Source organism: Notamacropus eugenii, chromosome 5, assembly GCF_028372415.1.
Source record: "Notamacropus eugenii isolate mMacEug1 chromosome 5, mMacEug1.pri_v2, whole genome shotgun sequence".
Classification (NCBI taxonomy): Eukaryota; Metazoa; Chordata; class Mammalia; order Diprotodontia; family Macropodidae; genus Notamacropus; species Notamacropus eugenii.
Genome location: NC_092876.1, coordinates 442,541,287 through 442,553,630, shown reverse-complemented (window position 1 = coordinate 442,553,630; position 12,344 = coordinate 442,541,287). Strand labels below are relative to the sequence as shown.

The following is a 12,344-nucleotide window of genomic DNA, read 5'->3' as shown; positions in this document are numbered from 1 at the left end:
AGTAAGCAAGAAGACAAATCAATTTTGTCTTTTGACTATCCACCTCCTCCTAAAGGTGGGTTAAATGGAGATTTTGACTAAAGGAAAACTATGTCCCTGACTTCATGTAAAGGGAACTTGGAAAGGGTGGTCCACCCACATGCAAGAGAAAGTAGCTAGTTTGATGGCAACCTAAATACCTCTAACCCTGTTAGACTTAATTATATGAGTATTGAAAACTATTCCAAGTAAATTTTTATGCCAGAATGTCCCTTTTTATGTCCCTTTCATTTTTCTACAACAGACCAGGAAGTACTTTTTACATATCAGATATTTTGGATTTTCTGTTCAGGTCAGCTCAGTTTAACATCAGTTGTTTGGTCTCACCAAACAATGCTCTGGTCCTGCCAAGTTATGCACCAAACATTGAATGCATCAATGTTATATAGCACCTGAGCTAAGTTTTGAGCTCATCTACCCTCTACCCTCCACTGCCTGAGACTGAGGTAATGCAGAAAGGATTATGACCTGGCAGGCTTGGGGGGAAATTTTGTATACATTTTACTTAGGTTTTGAAGTAAACATATTTTTTCTAAAAACTAATTGATATTAAGTGAATAAATTGAAGCATACTGCTATTTACTGGTCCCCTAACAATGGAGGAGCACAGCGAACTGGGGCTCAAGCCAGTGGCAGAGAAAAGAGACACCAGCACACCCTATAAACACCCTCCCACCCTACGGGATTATACAACCAGCATGGCCTAGAAATAGTCGGGCCAGAGAATATATTCTACATGAATTCGGAGAATCACAGAATTTTAGAATTAGGCAGAACTTCAGATTCCCCTTTTAGACAGCTCTAAAGGTTTGGAAAGGTTCCTCCCAACATCAATCCATTATCTCCCTCTCTGCAACTTGAAAATTCCCTCCCCCTCCCCCCATAATGCTTATTTCTTCCTTGTGGAGAAGCAAGTAAAGTAAATTTAATTTCTCTAAGCCTATCCCTGAGCAAACCTTTGGTTACTGGAAAATTGAATGCAACAATGCCAATTGTTTCCACCACAGATGCATAGCTGTCTATTCATCGCTATTTTATTCAAAAGATGAAAATCAAAGTAAGGCTTGACCATTCTTCATCTCTCATTCCTTCATTGTGGATAGATAGCCATAGAATTATAGGGATACTGAGTGGCAAGGATGATGATAGCTGACGTTTATAGCATGCTTCAAAGTTTGCAAGGCACTTCATATACAATGACCTAATTTGATCCTTAAAACAACACATAAGAGGTAGGTATTGTTATCATCATTTTACTGGTTACAAACCTGGTGCCTTGAGGTGGGATTTGAAGTCAGGTTTTCCTGACTACACATCCAATGCTCTTTCGGAAAATCTATGCTATCTGCCTTAAAGGGGGTGGATTCTGTCTAGACAATCTGATTCAATGTGAAGATTAAGTTTCTGTTTGCTTTTGCATTAGGGAAGAAGAGGAATGTGTTAGCCACACATTAAAGATGGCTTAATTGACTGTGTTTTTCTGTCATCTGAAAAAGTGGGAAGCTCACTACAGAAAAACTGAAACCTTGTTCTGCAGCTTCCAGCCACCAAACCCTTGACAGAAAGAACAGATATGGCCAATAGGCAATTCACTCCAACACATGAGTTAGGCAACAGAGCTACCAAACCTGAGGTTCTGGCTTTAAGTTTGGAAGGCAAAGAGAATGCTTTAGAGATATATAGAGAGTATAATGTGTTTCTGCCAATACCAAGTTTCAGCCTTACAACCTTATTTCACCTTAATTCCGTTACTGCTACTTACATAATCGGGGCTTTTACAGGAGTTTCACTCTGCAGGGAAGTACAACTCTTATCACTTATCCTAATGTCTCCCATATTCTCCTTCATCTATACTTTTTTTTTTTACTTCCCTCTGCTAAGGATATATACATGCTGAGAATATATTTCTGCTGAAGGATTGTATCTTAAAGGCACAGCTTTAACTCCTCTTACTATAGAGGAGAGACTCCTGATAGAACTATGAAGTACATATAGAGACAAAAGAATTGAAAAGAGAGAGAGAGAGACAGAGAGACAGAGAGAGAGAGACAGAGAGACAGAGAGACAGAGAGAGACAGAGAGACAGAGACAGAGAGAGACAGAGACAAAGAGAAGGAGGGAGGGAGGGAGGGAGGGAGGGAGAGAGAGAGAGAGAGAGAGAGAGAGAGAGAGAGAGAGAGAGAGAGAGAGAGAGAGAGAGAGAGAGAGAGAGAGAAGAGAATGCCATTGTCGCATTAACACAATTCAACAGAACAGTCTAACATGCCCAGGGTGAACCAGTCTTGGGGAACTTTTCCCTCTGGAAGAACTGATAGCAGATGGTGAAGTGTCTGTCCCTCCTTTCTCCCCCTCCCTTTGTCTGGTAGGGTAGATGGAGGGCAGATGTTAAATCCAAAGTTTTCCTGTTTTTTAATGTTTACTTACACTTCTGTTTAATTAGTCCTAAATGCCAGCTAAATAAAATGATAAATAATAATTACTTCTGTTTTGTGTGATTCATTATCATCAGAAACCAGAGTGAAAAAAGCAGTGAGAGCATGGATGTGAACATAGATCCTGTTTTTTCTTAAGTACTGGGATCTGATGGTGGTGGTGTCTATAGCTGTGTAAGGAAGAATACTATTAAGCATATGTTTTATAAAACTTCTCAAGGTAGGATAAAGAAAACAGGAGTCTGATTCCTATTTTCCCCATATAAAAATGCAAAGTAAAAATAGTAGTGCCTACCTTGTGAGTCCTGAGCTAGGCTATGGAGTGACATCCTTTTACCATCATTCCCATCATTAACACAGGCTCAGATAAAGCCCTTTATGGGATTGAGACAAGGGTAGTTGACTAGGGAGTGAGTCATCCTCAGTGGTACAAGAAGGGGAAATGCTTGGAAAAGAGGAGCAACAGAGGAAAGGGAGTGAGATGCCTACTGTCCCTCCTGCATCAGTTTAGCAGGTGACTTTTTCATTTTCTACAAGCTATCCTCATAGACATATTGTTCACCTTGGGATATCTCCCTTATTATCATTACTTTTCTTTGTTTTCTGGCAAATCCTGAGGCTTATCACTCAAATGTGATTTCCTACTTGAAATTTTCTTTGGCCTCTCCAGCCAGAAATGGTTTTTCCCTTTTTTTGTACTTTCAAGACAGCCTGTACTTTCATGCATTTGTTTATGTTTTATTTCACATTATATTCATTTGTGTAAAAATCTTATCTGTAATTCTAGACTGTAAATTCCTTGATGGCATGGACTTTATTATTCATTTCTGCAGCTAAGTGCCTCACACAAAGAACTACCCATAGTCGGAAATCAATAAATGTTCTTGAATTTTGGATGAACTATTCAATTCCTAAAGCAATTTTTTAATCATTTCCTTTGCACCTACAATGTTCAAAATACTGTGATTGGAATTAGAGATATAAAGGCAAAAACACAATATCCTTTGATATTGCAGAACTTGAATAAATAAATGATTATTGCTAAATGGAGACCCCCAAGGCTCTTCAGCAGGGTCTGTTTCTCAGATCTCTGTGTAGAAGTTCAAACAAGCAGTGACTAAAAACCTTAAATTGCAGCACATGTTATAGATTCTATTGGCCTAGGGGTGAGAAAAAGTTTGAGATCAACAACAGAGAAATGCAACCTATGTGTTTGAAATTATCAATCACTACAATTACATAAAGAATGACAGCAAATTACACTTGGCAGCTATTATTTGGAATCTACATAACCTTTTATCAATGTGTATTTGTGATTGATCATTGAGGCTTTTCTATCTTTCAGCATTTAAGTATATATTTTCCAAGAAAAATTGAAGATATTTTAAAATTCATTTTTATCAAATTTCTTAATTCATCTTTTTGTGACTAGCAGTTGAATTAAAATATATCCCAAATTATTTTATAGTGAAGTAATTCATTTAATTATGAATATTGCATGTACTAGTCAAAAACTAACAGAAATAATTGGCATAAGTTCAAGAGAAGAGACTGAGTCAATGAAAAAGAGAGAAAAAGTATCTCTGTTCCCTTGTCTCTCCCCCCCTCATCATTTCTGAATTCAAGATAGTCGTTATGGAGGAAAAGGTATCGCTCATGGTAGTTAAGTTTAAAAATAAATTTGGTGCTTCTAAACAAAGGTAAATTTGAAGAGGAGTAAATTTTAAGTAAATTCATTAACTGTTATTTTTAATTAGTAATTTTTAATTTTTATTTCATTTTGTTTTGGCAGTAGCACTGGGGATTAGTCTATAACAACTTGACTATGCTTGCCATCAGGTGGCAGACTTAGTCTCTTGCCAGGTCCCAACTTTTCAATTTGGTAGGAACCACTGGAACCCTTCACTGGGCTTCAAGAAGCAAAGATTACTCCTGGCATAATAAGGCAATGGAATAAGACCCGAGTATATTCACTGTGTCTTGTTTTCTGTTATCCTTATTGCATCAGAGATCTAAATCTTATGTTCTTCAAAATACACAATTCATAAGGCAAGGATTATACAAGATGTTCTGTGGTATCACTATATAAGGACATGCATTGAGCTGGAGATATTAGAGATATTTAATAAATACTTGTTTAACTGAATTTCCGTACTATAGTCTCTTACTGACATTGATCTTTTTTTTTAAAATTTTGGGGAGGATAAATAATTACAAACAGAGATAGTTTTTTTTCCTTAATGATAACAAAGTCTTGACCCTGCAGTGGTGCTATGGGTATACCAGAGCACTTGGGACCATTTGTCCATTTGGGACAACCCAACTGACGATGGAAGTCCCATTTCACACATTTTGTGTCTTGCTGACAATTTTATGTGTACCATATGTTAGCACAATCAGGGAGGCAAGGCAAGCAAAATGTGGGAGCACTTAGATAGCAGATGCTGACAATTGCCCTCATGAGAGCAATTGCTTTACTCCTATTGAGGCTGAATGAAAGTAGAAAATAAATGTAGTCCAGTCTTCCTAGCAGGTGTTCCTAAAATGGCTTTTATGTTATGGCAGTAAAGTTGATTGGATTACCAGGAAGGAAAAGAAAAAAAAGGCAGTTGGATGAGCCCTTCCCATAGCAAAGCAAAATCTAAGAAGGAATAAGTCTTAGTAAAAAGAGTCAAGAATTAGGAGACAACTGGGTTCCAATTCCAGTTTCAAAACTTACTAGCTATGTGATGTTTGGCAAATTGCTCTTTGAACCTCAGGTTTCCCTTCTGTAAAATGGGGATAGTTATATTTAGACTACTTATTTCATGAAGAACATTATAAGGAATTATTGTTCATTCATCTCCAACCCTTGGCAAATATATTGTATTGGCTTATCATTTCCTTCTCCATCTCATTTTAAAGATGAAGATACGGAGGTAAAAAGGGATAAGTGACTTGCCCAGAGTCACACAGCGAATAAGTGTCTGAGAACAGATTTGTGCTTACGAAGATGAGTCTTCCTGACTCCAGGTCTGTCACTCTATCCCCTATACCACCTCACTGCCCTGGAATAAAACTGGTTCACATTTATATGGGGCTTTATATGACAGCTACATGGCTTAGTGAATAGTGTTAGGTCTAGAATCTGAAAGATTCATCTTCCGGAGCTCAAATCTGGCCTCAGACAATTCTAGCTGTGTGACTGACCCTGGGCAAGCCACTTAACCCTGCGTGCCTCAGTCTCCTCATCTGCAAAATGAGCTGGATAAAGAAATGACAAAGAGCTACAGTATCTTTGCCAAGAAAACCCCAGATGGGTCATAAAGAGCCAGGCACAACTGAAAAATGACTGAACACTTTTATTCCCTGAGCATCTCTTGTGCCAAGATGACTTTCTCTCTGTGTCAGTTACCCTGTATTTGTTGTTTATATCCCTTGGTAATTACAGTGAATTGTTCTGTGTTGAAAGCTAAATGACCTCTTAGTTAAGGAGTTTACCAGTATAATGAAGACTGTGATATAAGGTCACACACTTCTGTGACCTTGGCAGTACCTTTTAGCTCTTTCCTATTGTTTCAGGTGTGCCTATGGCCAATATTATGGCAATCTGGCAACCAGGGCATGAGGCTCTGATAGCATAACTATTTCTGTGTTTCTATTAGTACATAATTCTTGCATAGATTTCTGCCCTGTAAATTTTTTTTGAAAATTAATAACAAAGAAGGACTGTTTGAGTACCATTTCATGGAAAATAAACCTATTGAATGCATAGTTGTAAAACACATCCTTCTTGCAGCTTCTCCTGGAAATGATAATATGACTTGGTTACTTGTAGCCTTACCTATGTCTGTATGCTATTTTTAATTATCTGTAATGACTGGAGGGGACAAGGGGAAAGGGAAAAAGAAAATCAGAGCCATTAGGAATGCATCAGCCTGAAAAAAGCTGGAAGGAAGGCTTAGCAGAAACTAGAGAAAGAGTTACCAGTACATTCCTCTGTAAATCCAACTGATCTTCCCCATTTAATTGTAATTTCTTTTATTTTTATTAATCTGAACCATTTTAGAATTTTAAAGCTAAAGAAGGCATACACTGATGGGACTATTGTGAGTGATGGACCTGGTCAGCACTGACATGGCAATTAACACATGGTTTATATACTTTTTAATAAATATGTCTTTCCCCCCTTTCTTTTTCCTCTGTCATGATCATCAATCATTCATTAAGCTTCCCTAGAAATAATGAATAACATTAATTATTTCAACAGAACTAGGGGGTAGTGAGAAAGCTTCCACACTCCCTATGACCTGTCAAGGGGAGGAAGATAATTAGTTACCCAGTGACCCTTTCCCTGAGTGGTACTGTAATGCCTGAATTACAGTGGAAATTATAAACTCAAGAAGAACCTATTCCAGAATTCATCAGTCAGTGAAGCTTGGAATTTGGACTTTGGGGACTATGTTTAAATTTTTCAAGGAGACTGGAAAGTTCAAGAATTGTTTCTTTTCTTGGGTCCATGTAAGCAGCCAAGTGTCAAGCACTGAACTAAGCCTTCAATTCATGCCCCCTTGTCCTTCAGAGACTCTGACAGGTTGACAGTGAAGGTGCTGCTCCTGCTGCCACTGATGTGTGGAGTGGGAAGAAGCCGAGAGAAACCACAGAGGAATGCAAGTGTGAGTAAGTGAAGTGACACAACTGCCCCTCCAAGGCATCTCTTGACTTTTGCTTCTGGGATGCAAATGGGGACAAATCTTATTCTGACTCCTTGCATTCTGTCTTTCCTTACAATAAAAGGGAAGCCATTTCCTTCTCTCCAGTTAGCCACTTCCCATGCAAAAAAATGCCTCCTCTTCTTTTTGCTCATGTCATTTCCCATTATGTAAAAGGGTCAATTTGGTGGCATTGAATATAACACAGCACCAGGAGTGAGGAAGACCTGAGTTTAAGGCCAGACTCAGATGCTTACTGCCTGTGTGACTGTGGGCAATAATTTAACCTCCCTATCTGCTTCATTTTCCTCCTCCATAAAATAGGGATAATAATTGTATCTACCTTCCAGGTTTGTGGTGAGGGATCAAATGAGATATAGAAGTGCTCTGAAAACCTTCAAATGCTATAAAATGCTAACTTTTATTATTATTGTTATTAAAAGAAAGGCAAATGGATACTAGTCTTCATTGTGGGATTGATATATAGAGATTTGGACAAAGGCTTGGATCAGGGTAGAGAAAGAAAAAAATAATATCTACTTCAGCTTCATTTTGAGGGAGTGAGTGGCAGGTAATGAGTTCAAGTGGATACCCTAAATGTAAGTAAACTTTCTACAAGCAGCCAAATTTGTAGTGAGATTGCTAATATAACTAGAAATTGAGTCCTAGACCTAATAGAAATAAGCCCTTGAGCCAAGCAAGGGTCAGTCAAGACTGAAGCAAGGGGTGGAATCTATCATACTTTGCATATTTTACACAGAAATGGATGGTGTTCTTAATCAGTGCTTATATACGGGCATCTTAGAAATCTGGTCAGTAATCTTACGTGTATCTCAGTGATTTCATTTTGGGGAAAACTTGATTTTGAATTTGGCCTCAGATACTTCCCAGATGTGACTAAGTAACTGAATAAGTCAAATAATTTCTGTCTGATTAACTCCAGAGTTGTTGGGAGTATCAGATGAGATATTTGTAAAGTGCTTTATAAATCTCAAAGTGCTATACAAGTACTATGATTATCACGACTACTATTTTTCAAGTGCTGTATCAGAGGATATTCCTTTATTTGAACTTCTATTCTGTATATCTGCAAGCCTCTCCCCATATATTCGTTACAATTCCCTGCACCAGTTGTCCATGTGGGGCCTTTACAGTCAACCTAACATTGACTTGCACCCAAGTTCAATGGACTCACCCTACTTGTTCACCCAACTCCCTGAACATTACATAATGATGGTTACACTAGTTTGCATCTGAATTTTTGTAGACACATCAGTCACTTTACATTAAGCTGGTTTATACTTAGGTCATCTAAAGCAGATGATAATGTATTTTGTTTCCAATTCCTCCCAGAGAAGTATTTCCCAATCATTCTTGGCAACTCATTTCTATGATTAATACAAGATTCAGGAAGGAGGGAATGAATTAGATAAAATCTGTGAGACTATGGTGTTTGCTGGGCACTTCTTGGGGACGTAATGCACTGGCTGTATTCAAACCTGACCATTTTTCTGAAACTTGAAGTAAAGAATGAAAATTACAGACCACCAGAACTGTAAGGGAACTTGGAGATGTTAATTCAACACCCTTATTTTCTAGATGAGGAAAGTGAGGTCCAGAATGATTTAATAACTTCTCCCAAGCCACACAGATAATTTGTGAAAGCTAACACTAGGCCACTAGCTAGCTATGACAGAATACCACAATTCCCCAAAGGATTGAATGCCTTGATCAGTAAACAGAAGCTTTAAGCTCCATCTCATTCTTCCTCTGCCATGTGACAGAAGGTTTCCCTTTCAAGGAGTGCCCAATTCACTTTCTGTCCATTAATGATATCTCAATTCCACTCCAGTTTCCAAATCCTCATGAGTGATTGCCACTCCTTCAGAGGAAATTCTCTAGTTCCTTATCAATTTCCAAACCTTACTCATAAAAATAGCTCTCTCAGGACTGAAATTACAGGCCTGACTTCTATCTGACACATTCCACAATAGAAATGAGAGGTTCAATCTGCTCAGCTTCCCAGAGGTAATCATTCTTGGGTCCCCTCATCCTAATATAAAGCTCAGTTGTCTCCCAAAGGCAATAGTAATGAAAAATGACTGATCACTTCCAAATTTTTCTGCAAATTGAAATTTCTGAAACTACATAAGACATAAAGGATTTGGTGAATTTAATAGTACTCCCAATACAGTATCAATTGCATGAGGTAACTTGATTATCTATTTGAGAGCAATGAGTCATCTTCCAGGTATTTCAAGGTAGTTGAATTTCCAGTTGGCCACATAATAAAATGTTATTGAAATGAAGATAGCAAAGGGTACTGTCACAAAATATGTGGAACTCTATCTGTAATATTCATGCAGCACTTGAAATATTTGCAAACATTTTTATCTTGACCTCCAATTACTACATAGGGAGAGAACTTTCTATCATGAGCAGAATTTTAATCCAATATGAGGATCACATTCTTTTCTTGCTTTTTTATCAGCAATGATTTCAATAAAAAAGCTGGAGGTGACCTCAAGATTTGCTATATGCCTCCACAGCGCTAAATGGCTCAAATATTATATTACTTGAAGCAAATATGGATGCGTAGGAAAGAGAATACTATTCTAAAGACTTCAGTGACATGCTCATATTTTTATTGTCAAAATTGTGAAAGTTCCCTATTTCAGCCATCTACTGTAATCTGCCTGTTCTTTAGGGGACAACTTGTATATGAATCACAAGGGTTTAAATGACACTACATTCTGAATATTTTCACCTAAAAAGGATAATGCATTTATCTTTTGCAGTTTTGTTAAATATAGCAAAGATTCAAAAAAAATCACCTTTCTTAATGTATACTTCTGAAAATTTAAAAAATAATTAACATGACTAAGAGTTCTCTTAATTCTTTTGTCCATATCAACCACAACAATTTACTATCAATTTTCTTTTTTTCTGCCCCCTTCCTGGTAGCATGTCTTAATTTTTATTTAACTTTGTAATGTGTTTCCTACTATGAAATGGATTTAAGCAATATACCTGAAAGTGGTTGAAATTTAGGAATTTTCTTTTTATAATGTCACATCTTTCCTAGAAATAGGTAGAAAATTTGCCTTCCACTTTTCAAGTTCCCACTACTACTCCTCCTCCTTATTGGAAAGAACTGGTCAGTGCCACAGTCTCCTCATCTAGTAGTATCTTCCTCTGTGGAGAAATGGGAAGCTTCTATGCTATATCTATCTATCTATCTATCTATCTATCTATCTATCTATCTATCTATCTATCTATCTATCTGTCTGTCTGTCTGTCTGTCTGTCTGTCTGTCTGTCTGTCTATCTATCTACCTGTCTCTCTGTCTGTCATCTATCCAACTTTCTATATCTATCTATTTTTGCTTGTCAGTGGAGTGTGACAATTCAGATTTCAATGCAAAGGAGGTGGTCGTATTCCAAGTATAGGGTGTTTTGGGAGTCCACTGTTTACTTTGCTATATCTACTGAAAAACTACAGGTGCATCTGTCTATCAGGGATTCCTAGGACATCCTGGCCTCATATGCTCTCTGATGAGTCTCAAAATAGCTTCCTCTTGAGCCCAGTTGCTGCTTCCCTTTCTAACTGACCCTGCAAACACTGTGTTTGGCCATGTAGAAAAATACCAATTATAATCCCTTTCAAGAACTGCTTACCATTTATGATTAATTACCATGTAGTACAAGAATGACAATGCACATTATTAGATGTCTGTCATTTTACTTTGTTGTATATTTTTTTCTATCACAAAAGCTAAATTGTGTTCACCATGCTAAATTTTCATAGATGGCTTTCAGTGTAGCAGAGTCCTCTGCTTATAATTAAAAAAAATAAATAAAAGAGGAGACAGTGCTAGTTCTCCTTGGTAAATTTAAAGGACGTGTACATTATGAACAATCTACATAAGTTGAAGATTCACATAGGTAGACAGATGAAATGCCTGCCGGTGGTTAACATTTACATAATTGCTATCTTTGGGAAAGATATTAAGCATACTACTTGAATTTGGGAAAGTTAACTAGGATAATTAAAATGATCACCTGTTTCTACATACCTATACCTAGATAGGAAGACAGGGTTTTGTCCTAAGATGCTGAAATGTAAAAGGTACTGATAGTACTCACAGTCTTAGAGTAGGAGAATAACGAGTGAGCTTTACTTTGTGTAAGCAAGAATAATTAATTTTTAAAAGTTTGCATTAGAAGAAATGCTACCTTTCTTTAGTAACCAGAACTCCAGATGAACTCTTCACCTAACCAAGGTCTTTCTGCTCCTTCAAATGAATTTGTGTTAAAAAAAAAAAGTTGATATGAAGATACTTTTGTACTGCTTGCTTTGGCTAAAACTGGAAGTTAATGGCTCTTAATAGACTAACACCAAAGGTGGAAAAAGGCAATCTTGGCAAGGTTTACTAGTTTGTAGGGTTATAGGACTGCTTGTCTTGGCTAGTGTGGGCCTTGAGCTATATTCTGTTTTGTTTGCAAGACCAGTAGGGTTCAGTCCCATTTGCCAGAGCAAGGGATGGGGATTCAGAGTATAAAGAGAAGTCCTGTAGCCTGAGAAATTAAGAACACTGTGAGATCCCAAAGTCTTAAATCCTTAGCATAGCTTTTAAACAGCAGTCACTGTGGAACTGTGGGTGGGAGAGACAGATAGAAAGACAAACCACAAGGGAGAGAATTCAGGAAGGTGAGCTCTTCCTCCATTAATACCACAGTAAGGAAGCAGATCAAAATTCAGTAGCCACTCTGTTATAACAATAAAACTCCTTATTTAACTAATATACACACATATATTTACATATTTAATATATCATATGTTCACATATTCTATATATTTACACACACATATTCCTATGTATACTTTCTTAAACTCATAGTTCTCCCCAAAAGACCAGCTGTCACATCTCAACAACAAGGTTTTGGAATACTCAACACTTAACCATGCATAAAATACAATGAGCTTTCCCCTAGATAAATAATGAGGTTATCAAGTTCATTCTAAATGACTAAAAATGCTTGCTGGCTACAGAGCTCATAATAGCAAGTGAACATAGAGATAAAAGAAATATGATGTGGGAATAATAAAATCCCAAACTGCTGCATTTTGTAGCACAATGCTATATAATCGCCTATTTTTCTTAGAGTTTAACTGTTTTAGA

The 12,344-nt window shown here is 37.2% G+C and overlaps 1 protein-coding gene across 9 annotated transcripts in view; it reads right to left on the bottom strand.

Moving 5' to 3' along the window:
• DMD (dystrophin) overlaps positions 1-12,344 on the bottom strand; it is a 2,329,373-nt gene that overhangs the window by 1,575,778 nt on the left and 741,251 nt on the right. The window lies entirely within an intron of this gene.